The following is a 12342-nucleotide window of genomic DNA, read 5'->3' on the forward strand; positions in this document are numbered from 1 at the left end:
CTTTACTTGCTTCTTGCCACACTTCCTTCACAGCAAGGAGGGAGATAGATGGCTAGGATAACCTCTGAACTCCAGGGGACCGGGAGAGTGTGTTTCCCTTAAAAAAGGGAATTTTTTAAAAACTGTACCTTTAGATTAGAATATGTTTACATTTCTTTAAAAATACATTGTAGCCCTAACCAGTTTGGCTCAGCGGATAGAGCGTTGGCCTGCAGACTCAAGGGTCCCAGGTTCGATTCCGGTCAAGGGCATGTACCTTAGTTGCGGGCACATCCCCAGTGGGGGGTGTGCAAGAGGCAGCTGATCAATGTTTCTCTCTCATCGATGTTTCTGACTCTCTATCCCTCTCCCCTCCTCTCTGTAAAAAATCAATAAAATATAAAAAAAATAAAATAAAAATACATTGCATTTCAGTTTAAGACTGTCATTGTTTTTGTGAGAACCTACTACCTCAATTTAAATTATTGGAATGATGGTAATGTTTTGTCAGATGACTTAATTCCTCAGAATTTAGGTCATTTAGAGAACCACATTTTCACTAAATATTTTTCATTCCTATACTACAGATTGATAATCATATCATCTCCATTTTGCAAGCAAAGGAAAGAAACTATAGTTGACTCTTCCTACTCCTCCCCACCAGGATAACTTGCATCAGATGCAATTTAATGAAAGCTCTCAAATAAACTACTTTATTCCTATCTATGATTGTAGACATATACAAAACCATAGCATCTGAATTCACCTTAAAAAAAACATACATAAAGCAGTGATATACATAGCACAAAATAGTTCAGGGAGGTCCAGGAACAACTTTTAAAAATTAAAATGTAAGTGTGAAAAAGGGATAGGATGAAAGTCCCTACTTATTTCTATTTAAGATGTCATGTGATAATATTTTACAGTGTCCTGTGGGTCAATGTATGCATGTGTATATGACCATATAACACACACATATATAATACATTCTCTTTCCCACACATACTCATACACATACACATACACATACACATACACATACACATACACATACACATACACAGATGATTATTTGCAGTTAATTTTAGGGTAATTCTTACATGCTGCTCTGTGCAGTTGTTTGAATCACATTGGAATGCACTTTCTTCACAAAATGGGGAAGACCAGGAAATAAAAAGGTTGATTCGGTGTGACTAAGATTCCTTTGTTTAACTGTATAGTGTGATGAATAATTTTCTTCCCTAGTAGTTCTGTGAAGGGCTGACTCACTGTAGTTTTTATGAAGAGACTTCGTGATGGATTACACACTCACTGTCATGCTATTCCAAGTAGGAGAGAACTTGGAAATACTGTCCATACCTCCTGGGCCTAAAGAGCCATTCATGTGATGTGACTCCATTCCACCCATGGGTCCATCTGAACCAAGGCCCATTGGAAAATTAGGCTTGTTAGGTCTAGCAGGTTCTGCATTCATTAATGTATACATGTTGTCTGCAGAGTTGGTTGAATCTGCTGGACTAGGATGATGGGTGTTCCTGGTGGCCCTCCATGTCTCAGGGGACCTACATAGTTCCTAGGAGATGCTGAGGAGTATGGTACAGAATCGGCATTTGTTGGGTTTGGCCAAGGTCTGTCACCACCTGGACCCATGTTCATTCTAGACCTTCTAGGGCCACCTAAAACATTCAGTAGGTGTCTCATTGCACCTCCATAGTTTTGTGGTCTAAGGGCACCATTCCTCTTGGAGGTGCCATTCTGGGCATTGGCCCACCCGTATTTGGAGGTCCTTGTTGTCCATTTGGGCCCATTCTGTTGGGATGTGATGGCTGACTTCCTGGGACCCCTCCAAGTGCCTGGTTAGGTAGGTATCCTCACTGTGGGTCTTGGACCTCCAGGGTACTGAGGTGACATAAAAGGCTGAAAGGACCCTGGTGGTACAGGACCTACTGGCATGCCATCTCTGGGGGGAATGGTTCTTGGCACTGGAATGGGGAGCTGCTACAGCACTATCATCATGGAAGGCTTTTGCTTCCCTTGAATGTTCACATGTTTCCTGTCTTTCTGGAGCTGCACAGTAGAGATCCCACAATATACACCAAGAATGTAACAATATTGGTGGCTCCCCTAATGTGATGTTTTCCCCCCTCTTATCTCTGATGAAAACATTTGGGCCAATTTCTGAGCTCCCACATGGGCCAGATATTCATATACATAGAGTGCTAACTTCTCCCAGGCCTGGCTGCTGGACGGGACAGTGCTGCTGTTACTCTTGCCTTTGCCGTACATGCTTGTGCCAAGAGCAGCTCCCATGTGGACTCTTGAGCAACACGGGTTTGAACTATGCAGGCCCACTTATATGTGGATTTTCTTCAATAAATATATTGGAAAATTTGTTGGAGATTTGTGACAATTTGAAAAAAACCCCACAGGCGAACCTTATGATTTTCTTTTCTCTAGCTTACTTTATTGTAAGAATACAGTATATAATACATGAAACATACAAAATATATGTGAACCAACTGTTTATGTTATTTGTAAGGGTTCAGGTCAACAATAGGCTATTAGTAGTTAAGTTTTTGGGGAGTCAAAAGTTATAAGTCAATTTTCGACTGTGGGGGATGGGGTGGTGGTGTCCCTACTCCCCTTCCTCCACCCATTGTTCAAGAGTCAACTGTATTCCTTTTTGAGCTTAGTTTGAAGCCTGAAGCTTGAAATCACAGTCCAGGCTAGGTATCCATAAAATGAAAGGCCCATTCTAATAGCTTTCTATAGATTTCAGTCAAGCTTAAGAGTTTGTTAATCTGCTTAAAGCAAAATCTCTTCAAACAATAAGCCAAATTGTTAGATCTTTGTTTCCCAAACTGTGTGTGGAACACTGTTACTAAGTGTTCTATTGGAAAAGGGCTTTGTGGTCTAATGTTTTGGTGTAAACAAAGTTTCCTGCAGGACTTCTTGTAGCATGTAATATCTTAGCATGTATTATGAATTCCTAAAAAATTTTGTGGCAAGAAACATATTCCTAGGAGCCTTTTATTTATTTTTTCTTTAAAGAACACTTATTATTGATGTTCCAGGGAACACGATTTGTGAAATCTGAAAATATTGCTTTCTCTTTATATGCAGAAACATTGTATAATTTGGAGTCAGGAACATATTTTTAGTAGTTGTTAATGTTAAATTGCCCTTCTTCTGTTGGCCACCATCCATTTCACTCACACAGGCATTCCCTGCAGGGTCTCCCTTTAGTGAACATGTTTCCACAGTAAGAATGTTGTTTACTTTTTAATACCCAAGCCTCACAGCACATAAGTCTTTTAATATGACAATTTTCAGCTTATGTTTTTTTGGAGGGAACATCTATATGTATGCCTGCAAACCCAGTACGAATTTTTAAACACAAATGTGGGGGAAATATCTCGAGTTATTTTTTTTAGTATGTTGTGGACATTGTGAAAACATACACAGTGTTGGCCCAAAGGACATCTGCCATGTCACTGCCCAGAAACAACATGTAATGTCACTAGTTCTTGATCTTCAATAAGCAGCATTCTAAGCATTTTGCAGTCAACATGATCATTTGTTGATTATGTGTTGGAGGTTTGCTGTGTGTTATGTTTTCGGAAACTGGTTGAGGGTCTTGGGTAGTCATGTAGTATGCTACTTTTTCCATTTAAAAGAATAGGACAACCTCAGTGTTTTTAAATTTATTTTATTTTATTTTCAGAACATAGGTTTTCAGGCAAGTTAGAGGCTATGTTAACTCATTTAATCCTCATAACAACCCAGGCAGGTAGGTGATATCCCCAGTTTACACCTGAAGAAATGGAGGCACGGAGGGTAAAGTGACCTGCTTGAGGTCCTCCTACAGCTAGAAAGTGGCACAGCTGGGATTAGAACCTGGGCAGTCTGCTGTCTGTCTTCTCCACTCTGTCATTCACAAAATTATTTGTTTCCAACTTTTGTAAACTGAATGTAGATTCTAGAAGTAGATAGAGAGCAAGATAAACTACAACAGAGTGCTCGATTGTCTGGTCGTTTGTGTTCACTTTTATAGCAATAAAAACTCTGCTCTCTTTGGTATTGCGAGAAGGTTCTCTAACCTGGGTTCTGAGCAGGCTACTGCGGGTAAAGTCGGCACTTTGGGAGATCACCTTCACTACTTTCAGGCCCCAAGATACCATCCATTTACTGCCACAAAGTAATAAATAGTTTTACTAAATTCTGCCATTTAGTAAATAATTTGGTATGGCCCTGAGGAGTCTCCTGGCATTTTGTGGTCAGCTATTCATGTAACTGGGGCGAATTAGATCATAGAGGAAAAGAAAAACAAATATTTATTGAGTACTGTCTATGTTCCAATGTTTAAAATAGAATTTGTTTGATCCTCATAGGTAAGAATTATTATCCTTGTCTTAAAGAAGAGAAAGCTCACATACATGGAACAGACAGCCTCATCACACAGCTTGTGTGCGGATCAATTCTGGATTGAACGGGGGTCCTTTGCATTCTATTGAGAGGCCTAGATGCTGCTGTTATCTCTCTTCAATTTCTCTGCATTCAAAGCATGGGTGTGAATAGCAGTGGGGCCTTGGTCATGGGAAGGGTCTGCTGTGGAAGGCTGTGACCTGGTCCTTTTTTTTTTTTTTAATATATTTTTATTGATTTCAGAGAGGAAAGTGGGGGGGAGAGAGAGAGAGAGAGAAAGAGAGAGAGAGAGAGAGAGAGAGAGAGAGAGAGAGAGAGAGAGAGAGAAAAGAGAAACATCAATGATGAGAATCATTGATCAGCTGCCTCCTGCATGCCCCCTACTGGGGATCAAGCCTGTAACCGGGGCCTGTGCCTTTGGCCGGAATCAAACCCAGGACCCTTCTGTCCGTAGGCCGACTCTCTATCCACTGAGTCAAACCAGCTAGGGCTGTCACCTGGTTCTTTCAGAGCAGCAGTCTGGGCTGTGGTGGGTCCACAGGAGCTGATGGAGAAGTAAAGGTACCTGTATAATGGATGGAGGAGAGAGCCCTAGTCTGGGGCCCCTCTTCTCTCTCTACTCATTGGCATTTATAAACTGGAAACCCTTCAACTGCATTAAAAATCTCCCATGTGACACAGTGACAAGATATGCCTTTAAAATATACTGCTATCACCACTACCACCACCCTCATTGCCATTTGAAGGTTGTATTTTTCTACAAAAGCTGAATAGTCAGATTTAACCCTTGAAACAGTCCAGTGAAATAGCTGTGAAGCTACATTGCCTGCAGGTCTTCCCTAACTAGACGGTCCCAGTACCTTCCTTCTCTGTTGCATGAGAACTTCCCACTGGAATCTAAATAAGCAATTCTCTTCTGCTGTGCAAGTGTGGAGATGTCACACACTAGCTAACGAACAACTCTGTCCACTTAATAAAGTCATTCAAATACTTCAGGGGCCACAACAACATTGAAGTCTTAGCCTACCACACACCCAAAAGTATCAAAATAAAATGGCTTATTTGCTGGTTCAAAAGCGCTTTTCATTAAATTACAGAAAATCTTGAAGAAGGTGATTGAAGAAGGTGGTGAGTGAGGGCTGGCTGGGTGGCTGCAGAGCTTAGCCATGGATATTTTTTCAATGCAAATAGATTTCTCAGTTTATAACTGACAACCAAGTGATCAACTCACCACAGCTCTTTCTGGAGCTTGCCTACTTTTAGGCAAAGTAATTTGGAACTTGACAGGAGGCCAAAGGTTGGGGAATTGCCTTATTCTTGGTCCTAAACCTAGACCCGTTTTATAAATAGTTGATTCCCAGGCCAAGGTGTCCCTGCATGACACGTCCTGCTGCCACAAATGGCTAATCTTAGCAAGAATAGCACTCTGCCCACTCCTAGCGCCCCTGCTCTCCGAGGGATGCCACCCTGCACTGCTGTACCAGGTAGAGTTCTTTGGGTGAGGACTGCATGCTCTCCTAGTTGTCTCCCAAGATTCTGTGCCTTTTTAAGCCCCTTGACATGTCCTTATAGATTCTTGACATTATGTCCATTGTCCCTGTACCTGGAAAAATGGTTTGCATAGAGCGATCTTCCCGAAGTGCTACGTCTGCAGCTCCAGTGCAGGAAAGGGGAAGGATATATGAACCCCGTGCTGCCGGGGAACCCAGACACGATGGGATCGTCTTGAGAAAGGGGTCCTGTCAAGCTGCTTGACTCCCTGGACAACCTGCCTCTCTGGTGAGAAGGAAGCCATGTGTTTTGTCTCGGGCCCGTGGGCCTAGAGGTCTCAGTCTAGGGAAGGAGTGAAGGGGTGTCCCTGGGCTTCAGGGTGAAGAACAGAAACATGGGCAGAGACTAGAAAAGAAGAGCAGTTGAGAAGTAAGGGACAGTTGCTTCTGTCACCTTACAGAGGTGCTATCAGCGGCAGCACCAAGGCAGCCCCTGGTGGCTGCAAGAAGAGGCTGTACCTGAGACACAGGTGGCAATGGAGGGGGCCTGCAGGAGCCTCCAAGGAGCCTGGAGGCCCCTGAGGGCTGATCAAGAAGGAGTGAGACCCTGAAGCACAGCAGTTACCAGAGCTCTTGGCTGTAAGGAGGCATGTATGTAATCCCTCGATGGCCTTGGGGAGACCTGAAAACAGATGATGGGTGGGAGAAGATTCCTGTAGTTACATGGATGGGGTATCCATTAGAGACCTTTGGTTACTTCACATCTCCTCAAATAAGCTTCCTGGGTAGGTGGCCAGGGAGACACCTGTTCAGGTGTACTGTTATTTTTAATTGACAGGACTAAAATTAAAAATGTCTATTATAAAAATTTTTTTTGAGGAACCTCTGGCCAGTAAGTTTTAAAGCTTGGAGAGAGTTAGTCTTTAAATTCTCACCTGAAATTTTAATACTCCAAGCATCTTGAAGAAATGATTGAAAGAGTGAATTTCATCAGGAATTTGTTTGGTCCCTCATGAATCTCCTAAATTGTGACATAGTTGGTTAAGCTCATGAAATCACAGAACAAAATGTTTTCATTCTTTTTGAGAGCATTATTAAATGCTACAAATCTATATAATGCTTCATTATTGATATGCATGAATATTTTCCTCTTCTATGCATGAATATTTTCAAAATAAATATTTACACAATGTACTATTTTATTTGCATTACCTTACATGCCAAAGAAGGACAATATTAATTATTTGTTTGAAAATAAACATTATTTATAGTGTCTAAAATTGTACCTGTGAGTAATGTAAATAATCAGTTGTTTCTTTACTTTCTGAATTGTCATCATGTTTTATTATGTTTGGAACATGAATCATTTTACATTTGGAGAATATATATGTTATATGTAATGACAGATGACTTGAGACTAGAGTAAAAAATCTACACATCAGATATTTAAGAGTTTTGCTTAAGATACTTCTGATATTTAAGGCATTTTCATTTTAACTATAGCATTTGTAGGAGGAATCTATCTGATAAGCATATATTTAGTTCATCAGTGGTTTTATTTATTTTAATGGCATGTACCAGTTTAAGCACTATACTAATGTGAAGATAGTATTAGCAGTTTATAAATAACTTTATTTCTACTTATAATTTCCATACAAATCACTTATGAATTTACATGGGCAGGAAATTTGTGTTGATTTTGTGATGAACAAAATGTTATGAATGAACTCTTTAGTTAAAGCAATCCCAGGTTTTCTTGTTATTAGCATTAGATTCATAATTTGAATTTATGTAATTATTTTAAAAACAGACATTAAAATTATGCCCTAGGTGGTTTGGCTTAGTGGATAAGAGCATTGGCCTGTGGACTGAAAGGTCCCAGGTTCAATTCTGGCCAAGGGCACATGCCTAGGTTGTGGGTTCGATCCCCAGTGGGGGGTGTGCAGGAGGCAGCTGATCAATGATTCTCTCTTATCATTGATGTTTCTCTCTATCCCTCTCCCTTCCTCTCTAAAGTCAATAAAAATATATTTTAAAAAGTTAGATGACAAGTTGATTTAAATGGTTAAATCTCTTTGTAGTTTCAGAATTCAGAATGGAAATTTGAAGGCTGGGATGCCAGGAGTGGGGGAGGTATGGAAAGAATTGTTTATCCAGGGAGGCTGTTGTCTCAGATCCCCATGAAAAGTGAGTGGAAAAATGTATAATTTTTCTGAGCAATGAAAAAGAGGAATAGGAAGGTGTCTCTATGTGTGTATTTTGCCTTCACACTCGGAATGATTTCTGAAAAAAAAAAAAAAAAAATATATATATATATATATATATATATATATGTAAATGGATTATTGTCCCTGTATTTCTCATTGAAATCCTCTGAAGAAATTTTCAAATGTTAAGACATTATCTGTCCTTTTCTCCTTTCTGGGAGAAGCTCCCGCCTTCACCTGAGAGAGTCATTGCCTGGTAGCTGCTGGGTTTCTCCAGGCTGTTGTCTTTTATGATAGAGATTGATAAGTTTGCTCCCCACTGCTGACGAGGCCTCTGAGGCCTGTCTGGGGAACGGTCATTAGTGGTAACAACGACTTCTTCCCCTAGAAATGTCAGGTTAGCCCCCTTGGTTCAGCGTGTTCTTTAAATTCCAGACTAAGAAGAGTAACAGTGCGCACATGTTTGGATGGAAAGAATGACTTGGAATCTGCCTCTGGGCCTTGGGACATTGCGATTCTCAAGGAAGTAAATAGAGGGTTTTTAATTTTTATTTTATTTTTTTATTAGACAATTATTAGATGCTGTGCATTAGAATCAGTCCTGCTTAAGCTCCAAAAGATGGACTCATTGTCACTAGTAGGAGCTGTGTTTGTTTTCATTACCCAGTACAGCTGTCAATGATGAGACATCATTAAAAAAACAACAAACTGCTTGGTACCTCTGTGAAGTTTGTTGAACAGGTACTTGTGTTCTGCCCTGTGCTAGTCAGAGAGCGACTCCTATAAGGGTTTTCTAATTTCTGCTACGGCTGATGAGCTGTGTCGCATATCTGATGCAGAACAGGAAGTTACAACCACTATAATGGAGGTTGAAGAAATCAACAACCTGTTACTGGTATTTGCAGAGGAAGGACATCTTACACTTAATTAAGAGGATCAGAGAAAGTTTCATCTTGTTGGAGTGGTTTGGGCAGGATTTGGTTTTGGGGTAGGAAAGTACCTGCATTGAGGAGAGGGCTTTGAGCCTGAGCTGGGGTATCCGGATAGGTCTGGTGACGCAGAGAAGGAAGAAGTTATGGCTTGTCTGCCCCAGACAGGCAGAGAGCACTTTCTTAACTCTATGGGCCCAAGGTTTCAGCCACAAGCTCTGTCAGTAGACCCTCAGATCCTTTGCATTTTCATAGTTTACCATTTGCAGTTACTAGTAAGTTTGGAAACTGGTAGTTTATGATTTTTTCCCCCCCGAGACCCCTGGACTAGAGTTGCAAGTCTTGAAGGTGTGGTATGTAGAAGCTGGGCTGATCCTTAACAAGTAAGCATAGTGCTTGCTCAGCATTTGCAGCCATTTGACATCATGAAGTGATGAAACTTGTGCTTATAACGAATGGTTTTTAGGAGATAATTCAATGAAAGTTGACAAGGTGACTCCCCTGATTTCTGAAAGAAATGTGAATCTAGAGAAAGCCAGAGTATATAAATCGTGGTTGCAGTTATGAGGATTTGGAAGCTTTCAGCCTATGTTTCGCTAGAACATCCAAGTGGTTGGCTTTCCTAGTAGCCCAGGGAAGAGGATGGCCTTGGAAGAAGTCAACTACTTGTGAGGAGCCGAGGGAATTCTGGGTAAGCCTCTGGCATCTGTCAGCTTACCTACCAGGAAACCTTTCGTATCTTATTGGTGGCGTACTAAGCTAGAAGCTACTGTCATTGGTCAGATTTTGGGGTGGAGTGGGTTGCCTTTCTAGTGCTCCCTGATAATCGCGTGTGGCATGCTCAGGAAGCCTCTGGTGAATGGGGGCGGAGAGGATGGGAAGACAGGTTCACTAGGAGGAAATTCTCTGAATTGGGTTCTGAGAGGCTGTGTTGCCCAGGGAGATCTAGTTATTACAGCCTTTTGTAATAAACGTATTTATTTCATTTTACTTTAGGACAGAATTTTCTTTTACAGTAAGTCAACTTGCTTTTGATTTTGAAAGTTGTTGCCAACACACTGATTGTTGAGTAAAGGAGTTTCTTTGGTTTCCTAGGGGAGGGCTCAAGCAAGGAAGAGCATGATACGTTGGGGAAAAACCCGTCTGGGCTGCTCACTCTTGGGATGCCGTTATTTTTGAGGAACTCTAGTATCGATCAGATTAATCTTTGTATGTAGCTCAGAGATGGACTGACGAAGAGGAAGTGGGAAGGGAAGAAAGCAACTTGTATTTTTGAATATGGCAAAACTGTATCAAATGGTCACCAATTTGATTAACAGTTTACAATTGCTTTTAAGTATAATTTTGAGAAGGCAGGGCTTTTTTATGGTGAAAAATATATAACAATAGCTAATCTTTATTTGCCCTGTATTTGTCTAGTACTGCCCTGTGTGCTTTAGAGAATATCCAATATGTGAATACTGATTCCTCTATACTTCACAATACTATGAGGGTAGGGATAATTATTATCTCTGTTTTATAATTGAGGAAACTTAGGCACAGAGGTAAAAAACCTTGTTCAAGATGGAACCTTGTTCAAGATGCTAGGAAAGTGGTAGAACTGGGTTCAAAACCCCGCAGTCTGTTGTGGAGTCTGTTCTCTTAGTGACTTTACTATGTCTACTGTCCACAGCCTGAGCTTGCGGTAGGAAGAATGCCATTCTCTGTTTCATGAGCTTGCATACTGGCTTGGCCCTGTTTACTTCAAAAGTACCTATTCCACTTCCTTATGACCATGAAGCACCTTATTTAATACTAGAACATTTCAGGGCTGATAACCTATGTAATCCTAAAGTTGCTTTTTACGGGTCTTGGTGAAAAGTTCCTTATGATGTTGGCCCCTGACAGTGTCAGGCTTTAGGTGAAAGAACTTATTTAGTGGGCTGAAATTTCTCGGCTTTCATGATAAACTTTGCCCGACGTATGACCAATCTGTGTACTTCCGTTACATGTCTTATATATGAAAGTCACTAGATGGCCGGCCATGATGATCTACAGGATGTCTATGGATATAGTCGTGGTGTTTTGGGGTGCCCCCCTCACCCTCTGAGTGCTAAAAGTTCCAGAATATTAAAGTAGGTGGACATGTTTTGTGTGTGTATGTGTGTCTATGAAACTTATAAACACACAATGTTCTAACATAGGCAGTTAGGGAATTTCAAAAATTCTACCAATAAAATAGCATTCTTATTACAGAACATTTGAAAAAAAATAATTAACAATGCCAAGAAGAAAGTTAAAGGTCACATATGCTCCTGCAGAGCAAGCCACTGTTGACTTTTTTCCTCAGTATATTTTTTCCTTCACACACATTCCTAGACATGCTATCTCAAAGCGTGTGTCATTAATATGTAGTTATTCTCAGTTATATTTCAACCAAGGTGCAGAATGTTTGACACATGCATTTTTGCTGAAGAAACCACAGAAATGTAGCTTTACAGTGTTTCCTAGCTGCCTCATGCATCATTTCCTCTCTTACTTCCTCCCTGCACGGGCAGTCCTGCTGCTGGCCCGCCCGGTCGCACTCGTGACATCTGAGTCATCGCAGACATCCCTCTGCTCAGGGAGCCTGTCAGAGCGTTGCTACTTTATTCTCCCTCGAACGTCTCAGACCTGTACTTTATTTTTCAGCTGCTGCAACCCTGATCTGCACTTCAACTATCTCCTGTTTCTTGGCCTCTGGCTTCTTCTCTTTTTCTGCCTCTCTTAAAAAAGTAATTTTCTCACAAGTGTTTGTCTCAGCATTATGTTCTTAGCAAAACTCCCCCATGGTAACACTTCGGGGTGACTTTCCAGTTATCCCTCCATCATTGTAAGATTCTTGATGGTGTCCGCCTTCATCTCACCCACTCCACGCAAGACAGAGGCATGCCTTGGTTCTTTGTCATTGCATTGTTACAGGTAAATTGGTCTGGCTCCAGTAAAAAGTGTGAAATATGAAAAATCGTTGTCATCTCCAACCTCTATTCTCCATTACATTTTTGACCCATCAGGGCTTTTCTCTCCTCCTACTTGTTACTGAGAATTCTTCTTGTTCTATAATTCCACATTTTCAATCAAATGTGAAAGGACCTGGTGTTGGTGGTTTATACTTGAATGGATGTCATCGCATATTCTTTTAATTAAATGAAGCTAGTGTAATTAGACGTAGTTTTCCTTTTTAAAAAATGCCCTTCTTGGCCCTGGCTGAGTAGCTCAGTTGATTAGACCATCGTCCCAATACGCCAAGGTTGCAGGTTCAATCCCCAGTTGGGGCACTTACAAGAATCAAGC

The 12342-nt window shown here is 41.0% G+C and overlaps 1 protein-coding gene and 1 pseudogene across 3 annotated transcripts in view; one reads left to right on the forward strand and one right to left on the reverse strand.

Annotated features, from left to right (window-relative positions):
• The window catches only part of ARHGAP18 (Rho GTPase activating protein 18), a 162123-nt gene that overhangs the window by 51330 nt on the left and 98451 nt on the right, over window positions 1-12342 (forward strand). The window lies entirely within an intron of this gene.
• Window positions 1280-2265, reverse strand: LOC308521293 (single-stranded DNA-binding protein 2-like; annotated as a pseudogene). The gene has a single exon. The product of its transcript is annotated as a single-stranded DNA-binding protein 2-like (transcript).

The sequence above is a fragment of the Myotis nattereri genome (genome assembly GCF_964212035.1).
Source record: "Myotis nattereri genome assembly, chromosome: 6".
Classification (NCBI taxonomy): Eukaryota; Metazoa; Chordata; class Mammalia; order Chiroptera; family Vespertilionidae; genus Myotis; species Myotis nattereri.